Raw genomic sequence first — 13,399 nt, forward strand, 5'->3', positions numbered from 1 at the left:
CCGTTGACATGTGTTATCTAAAATCTTAACACACACGATTAGTCCTTTGCGGTACTATCATGAATCAGAAAAATTACTTAGGCATAAAATATGCCCTAACACCAACTCCGAAGAAAAGAGGTATTCTATTCCTCAGTCCCGAAGATATGCAAGAAGCCAAGAAATCTATGCAAGAGAAAGGCATTAGATCCCAAGATGTCAAAAATATACCACCTATCGAAGAGATCCATGGTCTCGATAACCCGATACAGGTAGTAGAAGTGAATTCTCCGCGTAGGTTTGATGAGAGTGATATTCCTTTTGACAAACCTGCTAGCCTATGCTTTGATGAGTTTGACAACTTTGTTGCCAAACAACAGAGTTTCAATGATTATGTTAGCAGACATTTGGAACAAAGTACTCGTATGCTTAGCCATTTAAGTGCTTGTGTAGACAGAAATGTCAATGATCTGAAGCTTCTGAGTAAACATGCCTCTATGATTACTACTCAGGTAGAACAAGTACTTAAATCTCAGAATGACCTTCTCAATGAATTAAATGACAACTCTGTCAGAGTCGTCACTAGAGGAGGCAAAATGACTCAGGAACCTTTGTATCCTGAAGGTCATCCTAAGAGAATTGATCAAGATTCTCAAGGAATCAATGCTGATACACCTAGTCATCCTAAGGAGAAAAAGAAGGATGATAGAATCCTGCATGTTAGTTCACCAAATACTATCACACCTGAAGAACCTAATGATATTTCTGCGTCTGATGCAGAAACACAATCTGGTGATGAACATGAACCTGGTGACAATATGGATAGTGATGTTCATAATAATTCTCAACCTAGCAATGATGAGGATGTGGAGATTGAACCTACGGTTAATCCTGATAACCCACAACCAAAGAGATATGATAAGAATGACTCCACTGCTAGGAAGCATGGTAAAGAAAGGGAGCCATGGGTTCAGAGATCTATGCCCTTTCCTCCTAAGCCATCCAAGAAAAAGGATGATGAGGATTTTGAGCGCTCCGTTGAGATGATAAGACCCATCTTTCTGCAGATGCGGTTAACTGATATGCTCAAGATGTCTCCGTATGCCAAGTACATGAAAGATATCGTGACTAATAAACGGAAGATACCAGATCTTGAGATCTCCACCATGCTTGCCAATTACACTTTCAAAGGTGGAACTCCTAAGAAACTTGGTGATCCGGGAGTGCCCACTATACCTTGCTCCATCAAAGGAAACTACGTAAGAACTGCCTTATGTGACCTTGGAGCCGGTGTTAGTGTTATGCCGCTTTCTCTTTATCGTAGACTTGAATTGGATAAGTTGACACCCACTGAAATTTCTCTGCAAATGGCCGACAAATCAACTGCTTCCCCTATCGGCATTTGTGAGGATGTGCCTGTTGTGGTTGCTAACACCACTATCTTAACAGACTTTGTTATCTTGGATATTCCCGAGGACGATGCCATGGCTGTCATCCTCGGAAGACCCTTTTTAAACACTGCAGGGGCTGTTATAGATTGCAACAAAGGCAATGTCACTTTCCATGTCAACGGTAATGAGAACACAGTGCACTTTCCGAAGAAACGATATCAAGTACATTGCATCAATGCTATCGAAAAGACTTCATCGATTCTTATAGGGAGCTTTGAATGCCCTATTCCTCGTGTCAAGATGCAGTACGATTTGCTTGTTGGGGAGATACATATCCCCATTTAGGTGACTTAGTGGCTATTTGAAAATTCTCCATTCTCTCTTGCGATTCGAGAAGGTTTTGTCATGAGGATTTGATCAACCCCATTGACGGATTTCTTTCGATGACATGAAACGGATGAATCAAAGAGTCACATACCTCTGTTTTTAGCTTTCATTTTTCTGTTGCTTAGAAGAAAAATGCTGGAATTAGTTTAGTTTTTCCTGTTTTCTGTTTTAGCGTCCCGGAGAAAAATACCTCGAAAATAAATGTTCTCCGATGGTCCTAAAAGTTTAGTATGATTTTTTCTGGAATTTTTGAAAATTTCTGGGCGTGAGAGCTGGCCTGGGGGCCTGACCAGTGGGCCACAAGCCCTGCCACCCCCCTTGTGGCGGAGGGCAAGCTTGTGGGGCCCACAGGGACCCCTTCCACTCATTCCAGCTCCCAGCGTCTTCTTCCACCTCCAGAAAAAATTGTTTCACAGCTCAAACCCGTGTTCTTGCTCATTTGGCTGTGATTTTCGATCTCCTTGCTCAAAGCACCATTCTCCGAACCTTTTTGGGGAAATTACTCCTTGGTAAGTGACTCCTCCATTGGTCCAACTAGTTTTTGCTCTAGTGCTTTATCCTTCGCGTATTCTTGCTACCTTGGTGACCCTGTTCTTGAGCTAGAAATATTGATTTTAGCTGGTCCCAAGTAGTTTTAGCGCGTGATATGGTCTCTAGGCACTAGTAGGAGTAGTTGCTACAAGGTGTGGTGGGTCTTTATTCACTTTTCTCTTGAACTTCAAAAATTTCAGCAAAAGGAAATTATGTTCAGGAGGAAGTTTCATGGTGGTTCCTCAAGTAAGAAGGGTCCTCGTCTCTCTTTTCGGGAGCCCGAACCTTTTCAACTAAGGGACGCACCGGTACAACCATGTGAATGGCCTTCCGATGAGTTCATGATCGAAGCAGGTTTCAAGGATGAGTTTGATACACTTGTCCGCAATGCCGAGTTAGAAGAATTCCTCACAGATAAATGTGAACAGTATGCTATGCTCACTGCCTCTTTCGTGCGTAGATTTAAATTTTCAGTTGGCCGTGACTCATCCATACTGTTTGATCTGTACGATAAATCCTATACCGTGGATTTGGAATATTTCAATAGGATTTGCAAGATGCCCGATGGGGGTAGTATTAATGATCCTTCTAAGTCTTCGGTCAGAGACTTTGTCTCCAGTATAACTGTTGGAGAAGCCAGAGATATCATGCAAGCCACCATAGGAAGCATCCATTTCCCTGCCTTGCACTACCTTGCCCTCTTCATAGGTAGGTGCATTAACGGCAAGGGTGCACATTTTCACCTATGCGCTTCCGACCTTAGTATCCTTAAGAGCGCAGTAACATGTGACAGGAGCTTCAATATGGGAGCTATAATAGCAAGGAGGCTGAATAAAAATGCCAGTGAGGGGGATTTCTTTGGTGGAGTTTATGCTACACGCTTAGCCAATTTTCTTGGAGTATCCATCCGTCCAGAAGACCCTCCTCTCCGTGCAGCCTACCTTGATCGTGTCGCTCTAACACGCTACCAGTTCCTTGAGAGAGATCATGGATCCCTCCTATACCGCTTGATATTTAACCAGCAGCGTGTTTTCCATATTACCCTTCCTGATCCTGCTTTCTTTGACTTTCAGGTAAAACGAAGATACTACATAACCATAGGAGAGGCAGAGGAGTATGAGAGGGAGGCGACGGCTGCTCGACTTCGTGAGGCAGCTATTCAGGCAGTTGCTGCAGCACTCCCGTATAACACCCATTATGATTTTGGGTTTCGCCAGGACCATCCATGGGAGTAGACCAAGCTAGGCCAAAAGCCTAAGCTTGGGGGAGTACGTGTTCTCACCGACCTTACATTCATGCTTATGCTTTCGCTTTGCTAGCCGGTGTTTACACTTTGCCACTGTATTATCCATGCTAGTTTATTTTCGTTTTCTTGTTTTCTTGTTTTGTGTCCTTTTGAGAAAACCCAAAAAGATTTTCTTTCTTTTTTTTGGTTGTTGGGAGCTTTCCCGTGTAAATAGTTTTATTTTTCTTTGGGTCAAGGTAGAAGATATTGGTTACAATGTTTAGTGGTTCTTGCATGCTTACCTGTTTAGCTTTCAAAGAGCCATATTACTTTGTCTTCTCCTTTGTGTTTGCATGCAGATTCAGCTTAGTCCAATGCACGAGCAGTCTTATTATTGTTCACATCGTTCGATCGTGCAAGTGAAAGTCAATAAGGATGATATATGATGAAGTGACTGAGACTGAAAAGCTGGTATGAACTCTATCTATTATTTTTGTAAATATGACTAGCTTGTCAACCCAGATTCAGCTTTGTTGTGAGAGAACCATGTTTGCAATAATGACAATTTAGAGATCATAGTTTCTGATGCCATGCTTATTTAGCTGAGAGTTTATAATGTTTGTCTTGTATGCCAACATAGATTTTGACATGACTATGATGTAGTATGATAGGATGGTATTCTCCTTCGGATGTTTCAAGTGGCTTGACTTGGCGCATGTTCATGTATGTAGTTGAAACAAAATCAACATAGCCTCTATGATGTTCGTGTTCATGGTGATTTATATCCTGTTCATGCTTGCATTCAATGTTAGTCAAACTCATTGCATCTTGATGATTGTTGTCGCTCTCTAGTTGGTCGCTTCCCAGTCTTTTGCTAGCCTTCACTTGTACTAAGCGGAATACTGCTTGTGCATCCACCTCCATAAACCCAAAAGTTTTTCCATGAGAGTCCACCATACCTACCTATTTGCGGTATCTACCTGCTGTTCCAAGTAAATTTGCATGTGCCATTCTCTAAACCTTCAAGAAATAATCTGTTTTGCATGCCCGAACCGCTCATGTGGTGACAGGGGGCTATTGGCATCTTCCATGCTAGGAGTGTTATCCGCGACATGTGTTTATTCATTGTCATTCACGAGAAAGGGGCCGGTAATTGGAATGCCCAGTTCCACGCTTAAATCAAAAACATAACTGTGAAACAAGACTCCCCCCGGATTGATGTTAGTATGGACGGTACCTGAGGATTTGGCTAGCCGTGGTGTGTGATTGAATGGTGGTGGGGCAGTTAAAACTTTACTTTTCTATTTGGGAACCGCCTATAGCATGAATAGCATGGAAGATATTGAGAACTCTTGGTCATTGCGTTGACAATGAAAGCATGCCACCCAAAATTATTATCTCTGTTTTCAAAGCTTGAGCTTTGGCACCTCTGCAAATCAATGCTTCCCTCTGCGAAGGGCATGTCTATTTATTTTCCTGTCGAGTCATCCTCCTCTTATATAAGCACCAATTAGAAAGCACCTCTGTCATTTTATGCTTTCCTTTTGATTGATATTGAGTATGACTATGACTGGATCTTCGTTGCTATGAATTACAATGTTTAGTCAGCCCTTGATCTTTGAAAGTGCTCTGCATTTATGTTTTGCGGTCTCAGGAAGTGCTAGCGAGATACCACCTATTCATATTGCTTCATGCTTGTTTTGATTGAAGTGTTGGTATTTGAAACTCATTATTATTTGCTTGTTAGCTGATTATGCCATTGATATTAGTTTACCGTGAGACCTCTTGTCACTTGCTTATGTGGTTAACTTGTGAGCTTGCTGAAATTCTGGTTATGAGTTAGACATAGTTGCAACAACAAGATCAAACAGAGTTTGTCAAAGTTTTTCTTTCTCTCTCAGTTTGTCAATTGAGTTGCTTGAGGACAAGCAAGGTTTTAAGCTTGGGGGAGTTGATATGTCTCCAGCGTATCTACTTTTCCAAACTCTTTTGCCCTTGTTTTGGTCTCTAATTTGCATGATTTGAATGGAACTAACCTATACTGACGTTGTTTTCAGCACATTTGCCTTGGTGTTATTTTTGTGCAGAAATCAAAGTTCTCCAAACGTCCTGGAAATTTACGGGGAGCACTTTTGGAAAATATCAAAAATATTTGCGCCAAGTTCCACCTGAGGGGGTGGGCCAGTGGGCCACAAGCCCTGGCTCCGCCACCCCCTGGTGGCGGTGGGCAGGGTTGTGGAGCCCACACAGCTCTGCCGCCCCCAACTCCAGCTCTATAAGTCCCCATTCGTCCCAGAAAATAAAAGAGAAGTTGTCGTCGCGTTTGCGATACGGAGGCCCCGCCACAACATGTTCTTCATCTGGAGGGCAGATCTGGAGTCCATCTTGGGCTCCGGAGAGGGGAAATCGTCGCCATCGTCATCATCAACCTTCTTCCCTCTCCAATTCCATGAAGTTCTTCGTCGTTCGTGAGTAATCTATTCGTAGGCTCGCTGGGTAGTGATGAGTAGGATGAGATCTATCATGTAATCGAGTTAGTTTTGATGGGGATTGATCCCTAGTATCCACTATGTTCTGAGATTGATGTTGCTACTACTTTGCCATGCTTAATGCTTGTCACTCGGGCCCGAGTGCCATGATTTCAGATCTGAAATTATTATGTTGTCACCAATATATGTGTGTTTTAGATCCGATCTTGCAAGTTGTAGTTACCTACTATGTGTTATGATCCGGCAACCCCGGAGTGACAATAACCGGAACCACTCCCGGTGATGACCATAGTTTGAGGAGTTCATGTGTTCACCAAGTGCTAATGCGTTGGTCCAGTTCTTTATTAAAAGGAGAACTTTAATATCCCGTACTTTCCTTTTGGACCCCGCTGCCACGGGAGGGATGGACAATAGATGTCATGCAAGTTCTTTTCCCTAAGCACGTATGACGACACACGGAATGCATGCCTACATCACATTGACGAACGGGAGCTAGACACATATATCTCCGTGTTATAACTGTTGCATGATGAATATCAAACAAACAAATCACTGACCCATTGCCTACGAGTTTGTCCTACTGCTGTTGTTACTACTGTTGCTACTGCTGTTACTTGTCTTGCTCTGCTGCTGTTACTACTGTTGCTACTGCTGTTACTTGTCTTGCTCTGCTGCTACTGTTGCTACTACTGTCGCTTGCTACTATTGCTACTTGCTACTGCTGTCACTACTGTTGTTCCTTGCCACTGCCGTTACTCGCTACTTTGCTACTACTACTTTGCTTGCAGATACTAATCTTTCAGGTGTGGTTGAATCTGACATATCCAACTGCTAATACTTGAGAGTATTCTCTCACCTCCCGTCGCGCGAACCAACAAATTTGGGTCGAATACTCTACCCTCGAAAACTGCTACGATCCCACGCGCTGGTGGGCCGTCAACAATTCTTCTAGTTTCGATTGCCGAAGAGTGCTAGCAGCATTCTTCTGGTGCCGTTGCAAGGGGAAGCACAGCTGACATCAGTCATGAAGATGGAGCCATGCATTGCTAATATAATAAAGATGGATGGGGGTTAAAACAATCTTTGAGGATCGTATGCTTCGAAAAATTAATGATTTGCTCCTTATACCTATAAGTATTGATGTGTTAATATTTGCTAACTCATCATTTCTCAATTAGCATACATGCACAAGGTTACATCATGGATAGCATGGCACATCATAAATTCTTTTTTTATCATTTACCTACTCAAAGACGGGTAGGAATTAAGCTTGAGGATGCTTGATACGTCTCCAACGTATCTATAATTTTAGACTGTTCCATGCTGATATATTATCATTCTAGAATACTTTTGGGGTATTTATTTACCAATTTATATTATTTTTGAGCACTAACCTATTGATCCAGTGCCCAGTGCCACTTGTTGTTTTCTGCGTGTTTTTCACCTTTCAGGTTTTCCACACCAAACAAAGTTCAATTGCCCTAAAACTTTTTGGTGATTTTTTCTAGACCAAAAGAAGACCAACGAGCATCACAAGAAGGCTCGAGGCCTCACAAGGGGCCCACAAGACAACATGGCGCGGCCTGGGGGCGCGCTGATTGCTTGTGCCTCCCTCGTGGCCCTCTACACTCTGTTCTTTGGCTTATAAATTCTCATCTACCATAAGACACAAGAGGGAGTCCCGAAACACTTTTTACGCCACCGACGGGAGACCATCTGGAGCTCTGCTCCAGAACCCTATCGGAGGGGGCGATCATGGAGTGCCTCTTCATCAACCTTGCTGCCCTCATGATGATGTGTCAGAAGTACACCATAGACCTACGGGTCCATAGTCAGTACCTAGATGGCAACATCTCTCTCTCTCTTTAATCTTCAATACAATGATCATCGCATCCTCGCTTTGATCCACATGATGTATTTCCTTTTGTGCGGTGCGTTTGTTGGGATCCAATGAATTTTGGGTTTATATTCGGATTATTCATGATAAATATTTGAGTCTCCTGTGAATATTTATATGGTTCTTATGTGCATGATTATGATAGCTTTGTAATTCTCTCCGATCTATTGGAAGATTTTGGTGAGAGAGGTGTGTTGTGGTAGGTTCAACCTGGTGAATTTCTATATCCCAGTGACATAAGGTGACAAGATGCATCTTTGTTTTGCTGCTATTAAGGATAAAATGATGGGGTTTATTCATATTGCTTGAGTTTACTTTGTCTACATCATGTCATTATTCTTCATGCATTACTCCCTTTTATTTAATACTCTAGATGCATGCTGGATATCATCGATGAGTGAAGTAATAGTAATAGATGCATGCACGAGTCAGCCTATTTGTTTATGGACGTGATGCCTATATACACATGATCATTGCAGTGAATATCGCATAACTATCCGCTTTTCTGCCAGTTGCCCAACAGTAATTTATTTACCCACCGTATGCTATTTTTCATGAGAGATGCCATTAGGGAAAGCTATGGCCCCCGGGTCTATTCCTAACATACTGATAAAACCTTCATTACCAAGCTTCCAGTTACTTGTTTTTATTTTATCTTGGTGTCTACAATTATCCACACACCTCACTTGCTTGCAAATAACAAGACAAGAGGATTGACAACCCTCTTGCCTGCGTTGGGTGCAAGTTGTTTGTTCTTTTGTGTGCAACCGCTGAAGACGGTTGTGGTTGATATTCCTATTGGTTCTATAAACCTTGGTTTCATAACTGAGGGAAATACTGACCCACATTATGCTCTGATAACCCGTTTCTCTTCATGGAAAACTCTATGCATATCACAAGTATCACTAGTGATGGCCCCGACGTCGGGGCAATCGATGATTTGCTTCTTCTTAGTTAAGAACCGGTTCCAAAATTTCTGAGTTGACTCGCCCACTTTTTGGATAACATGGATGAGGTCATCGGCATTTGGAGGTTGAACATAGGTGCCCTGGAAATTGGACTGAAGGCATCCTCTAGCTCTTCCCAGCTTTCGATAGAGTTTCTAGGAAGGCTATGGAGATAGTGTCGTGCTGGCCCTTAAGTTTGAGTGGCACATACTTTATGGCATGAAGATCATCCCCTCAGGCCATATGTATGCACAGAAGGAAATCTTTTATCCAGACAGTCGGGTCCACAGTAGCATCGTATTGGTCGATGTTGATGGGTTTAAACCCTTCTAGGAACTGATATTCCATGACCTTGTTTGTGAAACATACTCGATGTGTGGGAGCTAGGTGTCGAAATGTATCCTGGCGGGATTTGTAGGGGTCTCCCTTCTTGTTTCCTGATCTCGACCATGCCTGTCTATCCAGGCTTCATATATTTCCCGACCTACAGGCGCGTGGTACCAGGCTAGATTGATCAAGGAGGTGATCTATCCCTGCTTATCTTATTTCGTAGGTCGTACAGTTTGACCAGGTCTTTTTCTTGCAGGCAGGGCCTCGTTGGGGGTACCTTATACGCCCCTGCGGGTCGATCTCATCCTCTAGGAGGACAACCAACATGTTCGTCATAATGGTAACCGTGGGAGTCCGATTCGGCGACCTCGTCCTCGAATTCCTGCAACAACAATCGTCGGGGAAACGATTTGGCCGTCATGTGTTGTGCCTCCAGATTGGCTTCAGCTGTAAGTGTTGGTGAACGTCGCATGGGAAACAAAAAATTTCCTACGCGCACGAAGACCTATCATGGTGATGTCCATCTACGAGAGGAGATTTGGATCTACGTACCCTTGTAGATCGCACAGCAGGAAGCGTTAAGAAACGCGGTTGATGTAGTGGAACGTCCTCACGTCCCTCTATCCGCCCCGCGAACCGTCCCACGAACGGTCCCGTGATCCGTCCCACGATCCGTTCCGATCTAGTGCCAAACGGACGACACCTCCGCATTCAGCACACGTACAGCTCGACGATGATCTCGTCCTTCTTGATCCGACAACGTGACGGCGCTCTGGTGGTGGTGAAGGATCTACTCCTGTACGGCTCCGCTAGAGCTCCGCAGAAATACGATCTAGAGGTAAAACTATGGTGTCTAGATTTGAGTTGCACGAGGCAAAAGTTGTCTCAAATCAGCCCTAAATCACCACTATATATAGGAGGGAGGAGGAGGCTTGCCTTGAGGGCCGAGCCCTCAAGGGTGCGCCGGCTAGGGAGGAGGAGAAGTCATACTCCAATCCTAGTCCAACTAGGATTGGAAAGTGGAGTCCTTCTCTTCCTTCCCACCTTTATTTCTTTGGTTTTTCTTTCCTGGCGCATGCACCCTCTAGGCCTGTCCCGCCAGCCCACTAAGGGCTGGTGCGCCACCCCTAGGGCCTTTGGGATTCCCCCGGGAGGGTTTCCCCCCTCCCGGTGAACTTTCAGAACCCATTCGTCACTCGTGGTACATTCTCGGTAATGCCCAAAAACTTTCCGGTAACCAAATGAAGTAATCCTATATATCAATCTTCGTCTCCGGACCATTACGGAAACCCTCGTGACGTCCATGATATCATTCGGTACTCTAAACAACATTTGGTAACCACACATATAACTCAACTATACTAAAACATCGTCGAACCTTAAGTGTGCAGACCCTGCGGGTTCGAGAACTATGTAGACATGCCCCGAGGTACTCCTTGGTCAATATCCAATAGCGGGACCTGGATGCCCATATTGGATCCTACATATTCTCCGAAGATCTTATCGGTTGAACCTCGGTGTCAAGGATTCATATAATCCCGTATGGCATTCCCTTTGTTCTTCGGTATGTTACATGCCCGAGATTCGATCGTCGGCATCCGCATACCTATTTCAATCTCGTTACCGGCAAGTCTCTTTACTCGTTCCGTAATACAAGATCTCGTGACTTACACTTAGTCACATTGCTTGCAAGGCTTGTGTGTGATGTTGTATTGCCGAGTGGGCCCCGAGATACCTCTCCGTCACACGGAGTGACAAATCGCAGTCTTGATCTATACTAACTCAACGGACACCTTCAGAGATACCTGTAGAACACCTTTATATTCACCCAGTTACGTTGTGACGTTTGATGCACACAAGGTATTCCTCCGGTGCCAGTGAGTTATATGATCTCATGGTCATAGGAAAAAATACTTGACACGCGGAAAACTATAGCAATAAAACGACACGATCAATATGCTACGTTCATAGTTTGGGTCTAGTCCATCACATGATTCTCCTAATGATGTGATCCAGTTATCAAGCAACAACACTTTGCACATAGTCAGAAAACCTTGACTATCCTTGATCAACTGGCTCGCCAACTAGAGGCTTGCTAGGGACATTGTTTTGTCTATGTATCCACACATGTATCTATGTTTTCATTCAATACAATTATAGCATGGATAATAAACGATTATCTTTAAACAGGAAATATAATAATAACCATTTATCATTGCCTCTAGGGCATATTTCCAACAGTCTCCCACTTGCACTAGAGTCATTAATATAGTCCTCACATCGCCATGTGATTTACATTGTAATAAATCGAACACCCATACAGTTCTGGTGTTGATCATGTTTTGCCCGTGGGAGAGGTTTAGTCAGCGGGTCTGCTACATTAAGATCCGTATGCACTTTGCAAATATTCACGTCCTCTCCTTCGACGTAGTCGCGGATGAGGCGAAGTGTCGTTTGATGTGTCTGGTCTTCTTATGAAACCTTGGTTCCTTTGCTAAGACAATGGCACCAGTGTTGTCACATAACAGAGTTAAAGGATCTAGTGCGTTTGGCACAACTCCAAGATCTGTCATGAACTGCTTCATTCAGACACCCTCCTTTGCTACCTCCGAGGCAGCCATGTACTCCGCTTCACATGTAGAATCTGCTACGACGCTCTGCTTGGAACTGCACCAGCTTACTGCACCCCCATTAAGAATAAATACGTATCCGGTTTGTGACTTAGAGTCATCCGGATCGGTGTCAAAACTTGTGTCGACGTAAACTTTTACGACGAGCTCTTTGTCACCTCCATACACGAGAAACATTTACTTAGTCCTTTTCAGGTACTTCAGAATATTCTTGACCGCCGTCCAGTGATCCACTCCTGGATTACTCTAAAACCTGTCTGCCATACTTATGGCCAAGCTGACATCTGGTCTAGTGCACAACATTGCATACATGATAGAACCTACGGCTGAAGCGTAGGGAACTCATTTGTTCTCTATCTTCCGCAGTTGCTGGGCACTAAGTCTTACTCAATTTTATACCTTGTAATACTAGCAAGAACCCTTTCTTGGACTGATCCATTTTGAACTTCTTCAAAACTTTATCAAGGTATTTGCTTTGTGAAAGTCCTATCAGGCGTCTCGATCTATCCCAATAGATCTTAATGCCTAGAATGTAAGCAGCTTCTCCTAGGTCCTTCATAGAGAAACTTTTATTCAAGTAATCCTTTATGCTCTCCAAAAGCTCCATGTTGTTTCCAATCAGCAATTTGTCATCCACATATAATATTAGAAACGCCATAGAGCTCCCACTCACTTTCTTCTAAATACAAGATTCTCCAACCTCTTCTATAAACCCAAATGCTTTGATCACCTCATCAAAACGCTTATTCCAACTTCAAGATGCTTGCACCTGTCCATAAATGGATCGCTGGAGCTTGCATGCTTTGTTAGCATTCTTAGGATCGACAAAACCTTCGGGTTGCATCATATACAACTCTTCCTTAAGAAAACCGTTAAGGAACGCCGTTTTGGCACCCATCTGCCAGATTTCATAATCATAAAAGGTAGCTATTGCTAACATGATTTGGGCGGACTTAAGCATCGCTACTGGTGAGAAAGTCTCATCGTAGTAAACTCCTTGAACTTGTGAAAAAACCTTTGCCACAAGTCGAGCTTTATAAACGGTCACATTACCGTCTGCGTTCGTCTTCTTCTTATAGATCCATTTGTTCTGAATAGCTTTGCGGCCTTCAGGTAGTACTTCCAAAGTCCACACTTTGTTCTTGTACATGGATCCTATCTCGGACTTCATGGCCTCAAGCCATTTGTTGGAATCCGGGCCCACCATTGCTTCTTCATAATTCGCAGGATCATTGTTGTCCAACAACATAATCGTTAAGACAGGATTACCGTACCACTCAGGAGCAGTAGATCTTGTAGACCTGCAAGGTCCGATAGCAACTTGATCCGAAGTTTCATGATCATCATCATCAACTTGCTCCTCAACCGGCACCGCAGCAACAGGGGTTTCCCCTTTCCCTACGCCACTATCTTGAGGGATAAGAGGTTCGACAACCTCATCAAGTTCTATCCTCCTCCCACTCAATTCTTTCGAGAGAAACTCCTTCTCAAGAAAAGCTTCGTTTTTAGCAACAAACACTTTGCCCTCGGATTTGAGGTAGAAGGTATACCCAACTGTCTCTTTTTGGTAACCTATGAAGAGGCACTTTTCCG

The sequence above is a fragment of the Hordeum vulgare genome, chromosome 3H (assembly GCF_904849725.1).
Source record: "Hordeum vulgare subsp. vulgare chromosome 3H, MorexV3_pseudomolecules_assembly, whole genome shotgun sequence".
NCBI classification, from domain to species: domain Eukaryota; kingdom Viridiplantae; phylum Streptophyta; class Magnoliopsida; order Poales; family Poaceae; genus Hordeum; species Hordeum vulgare.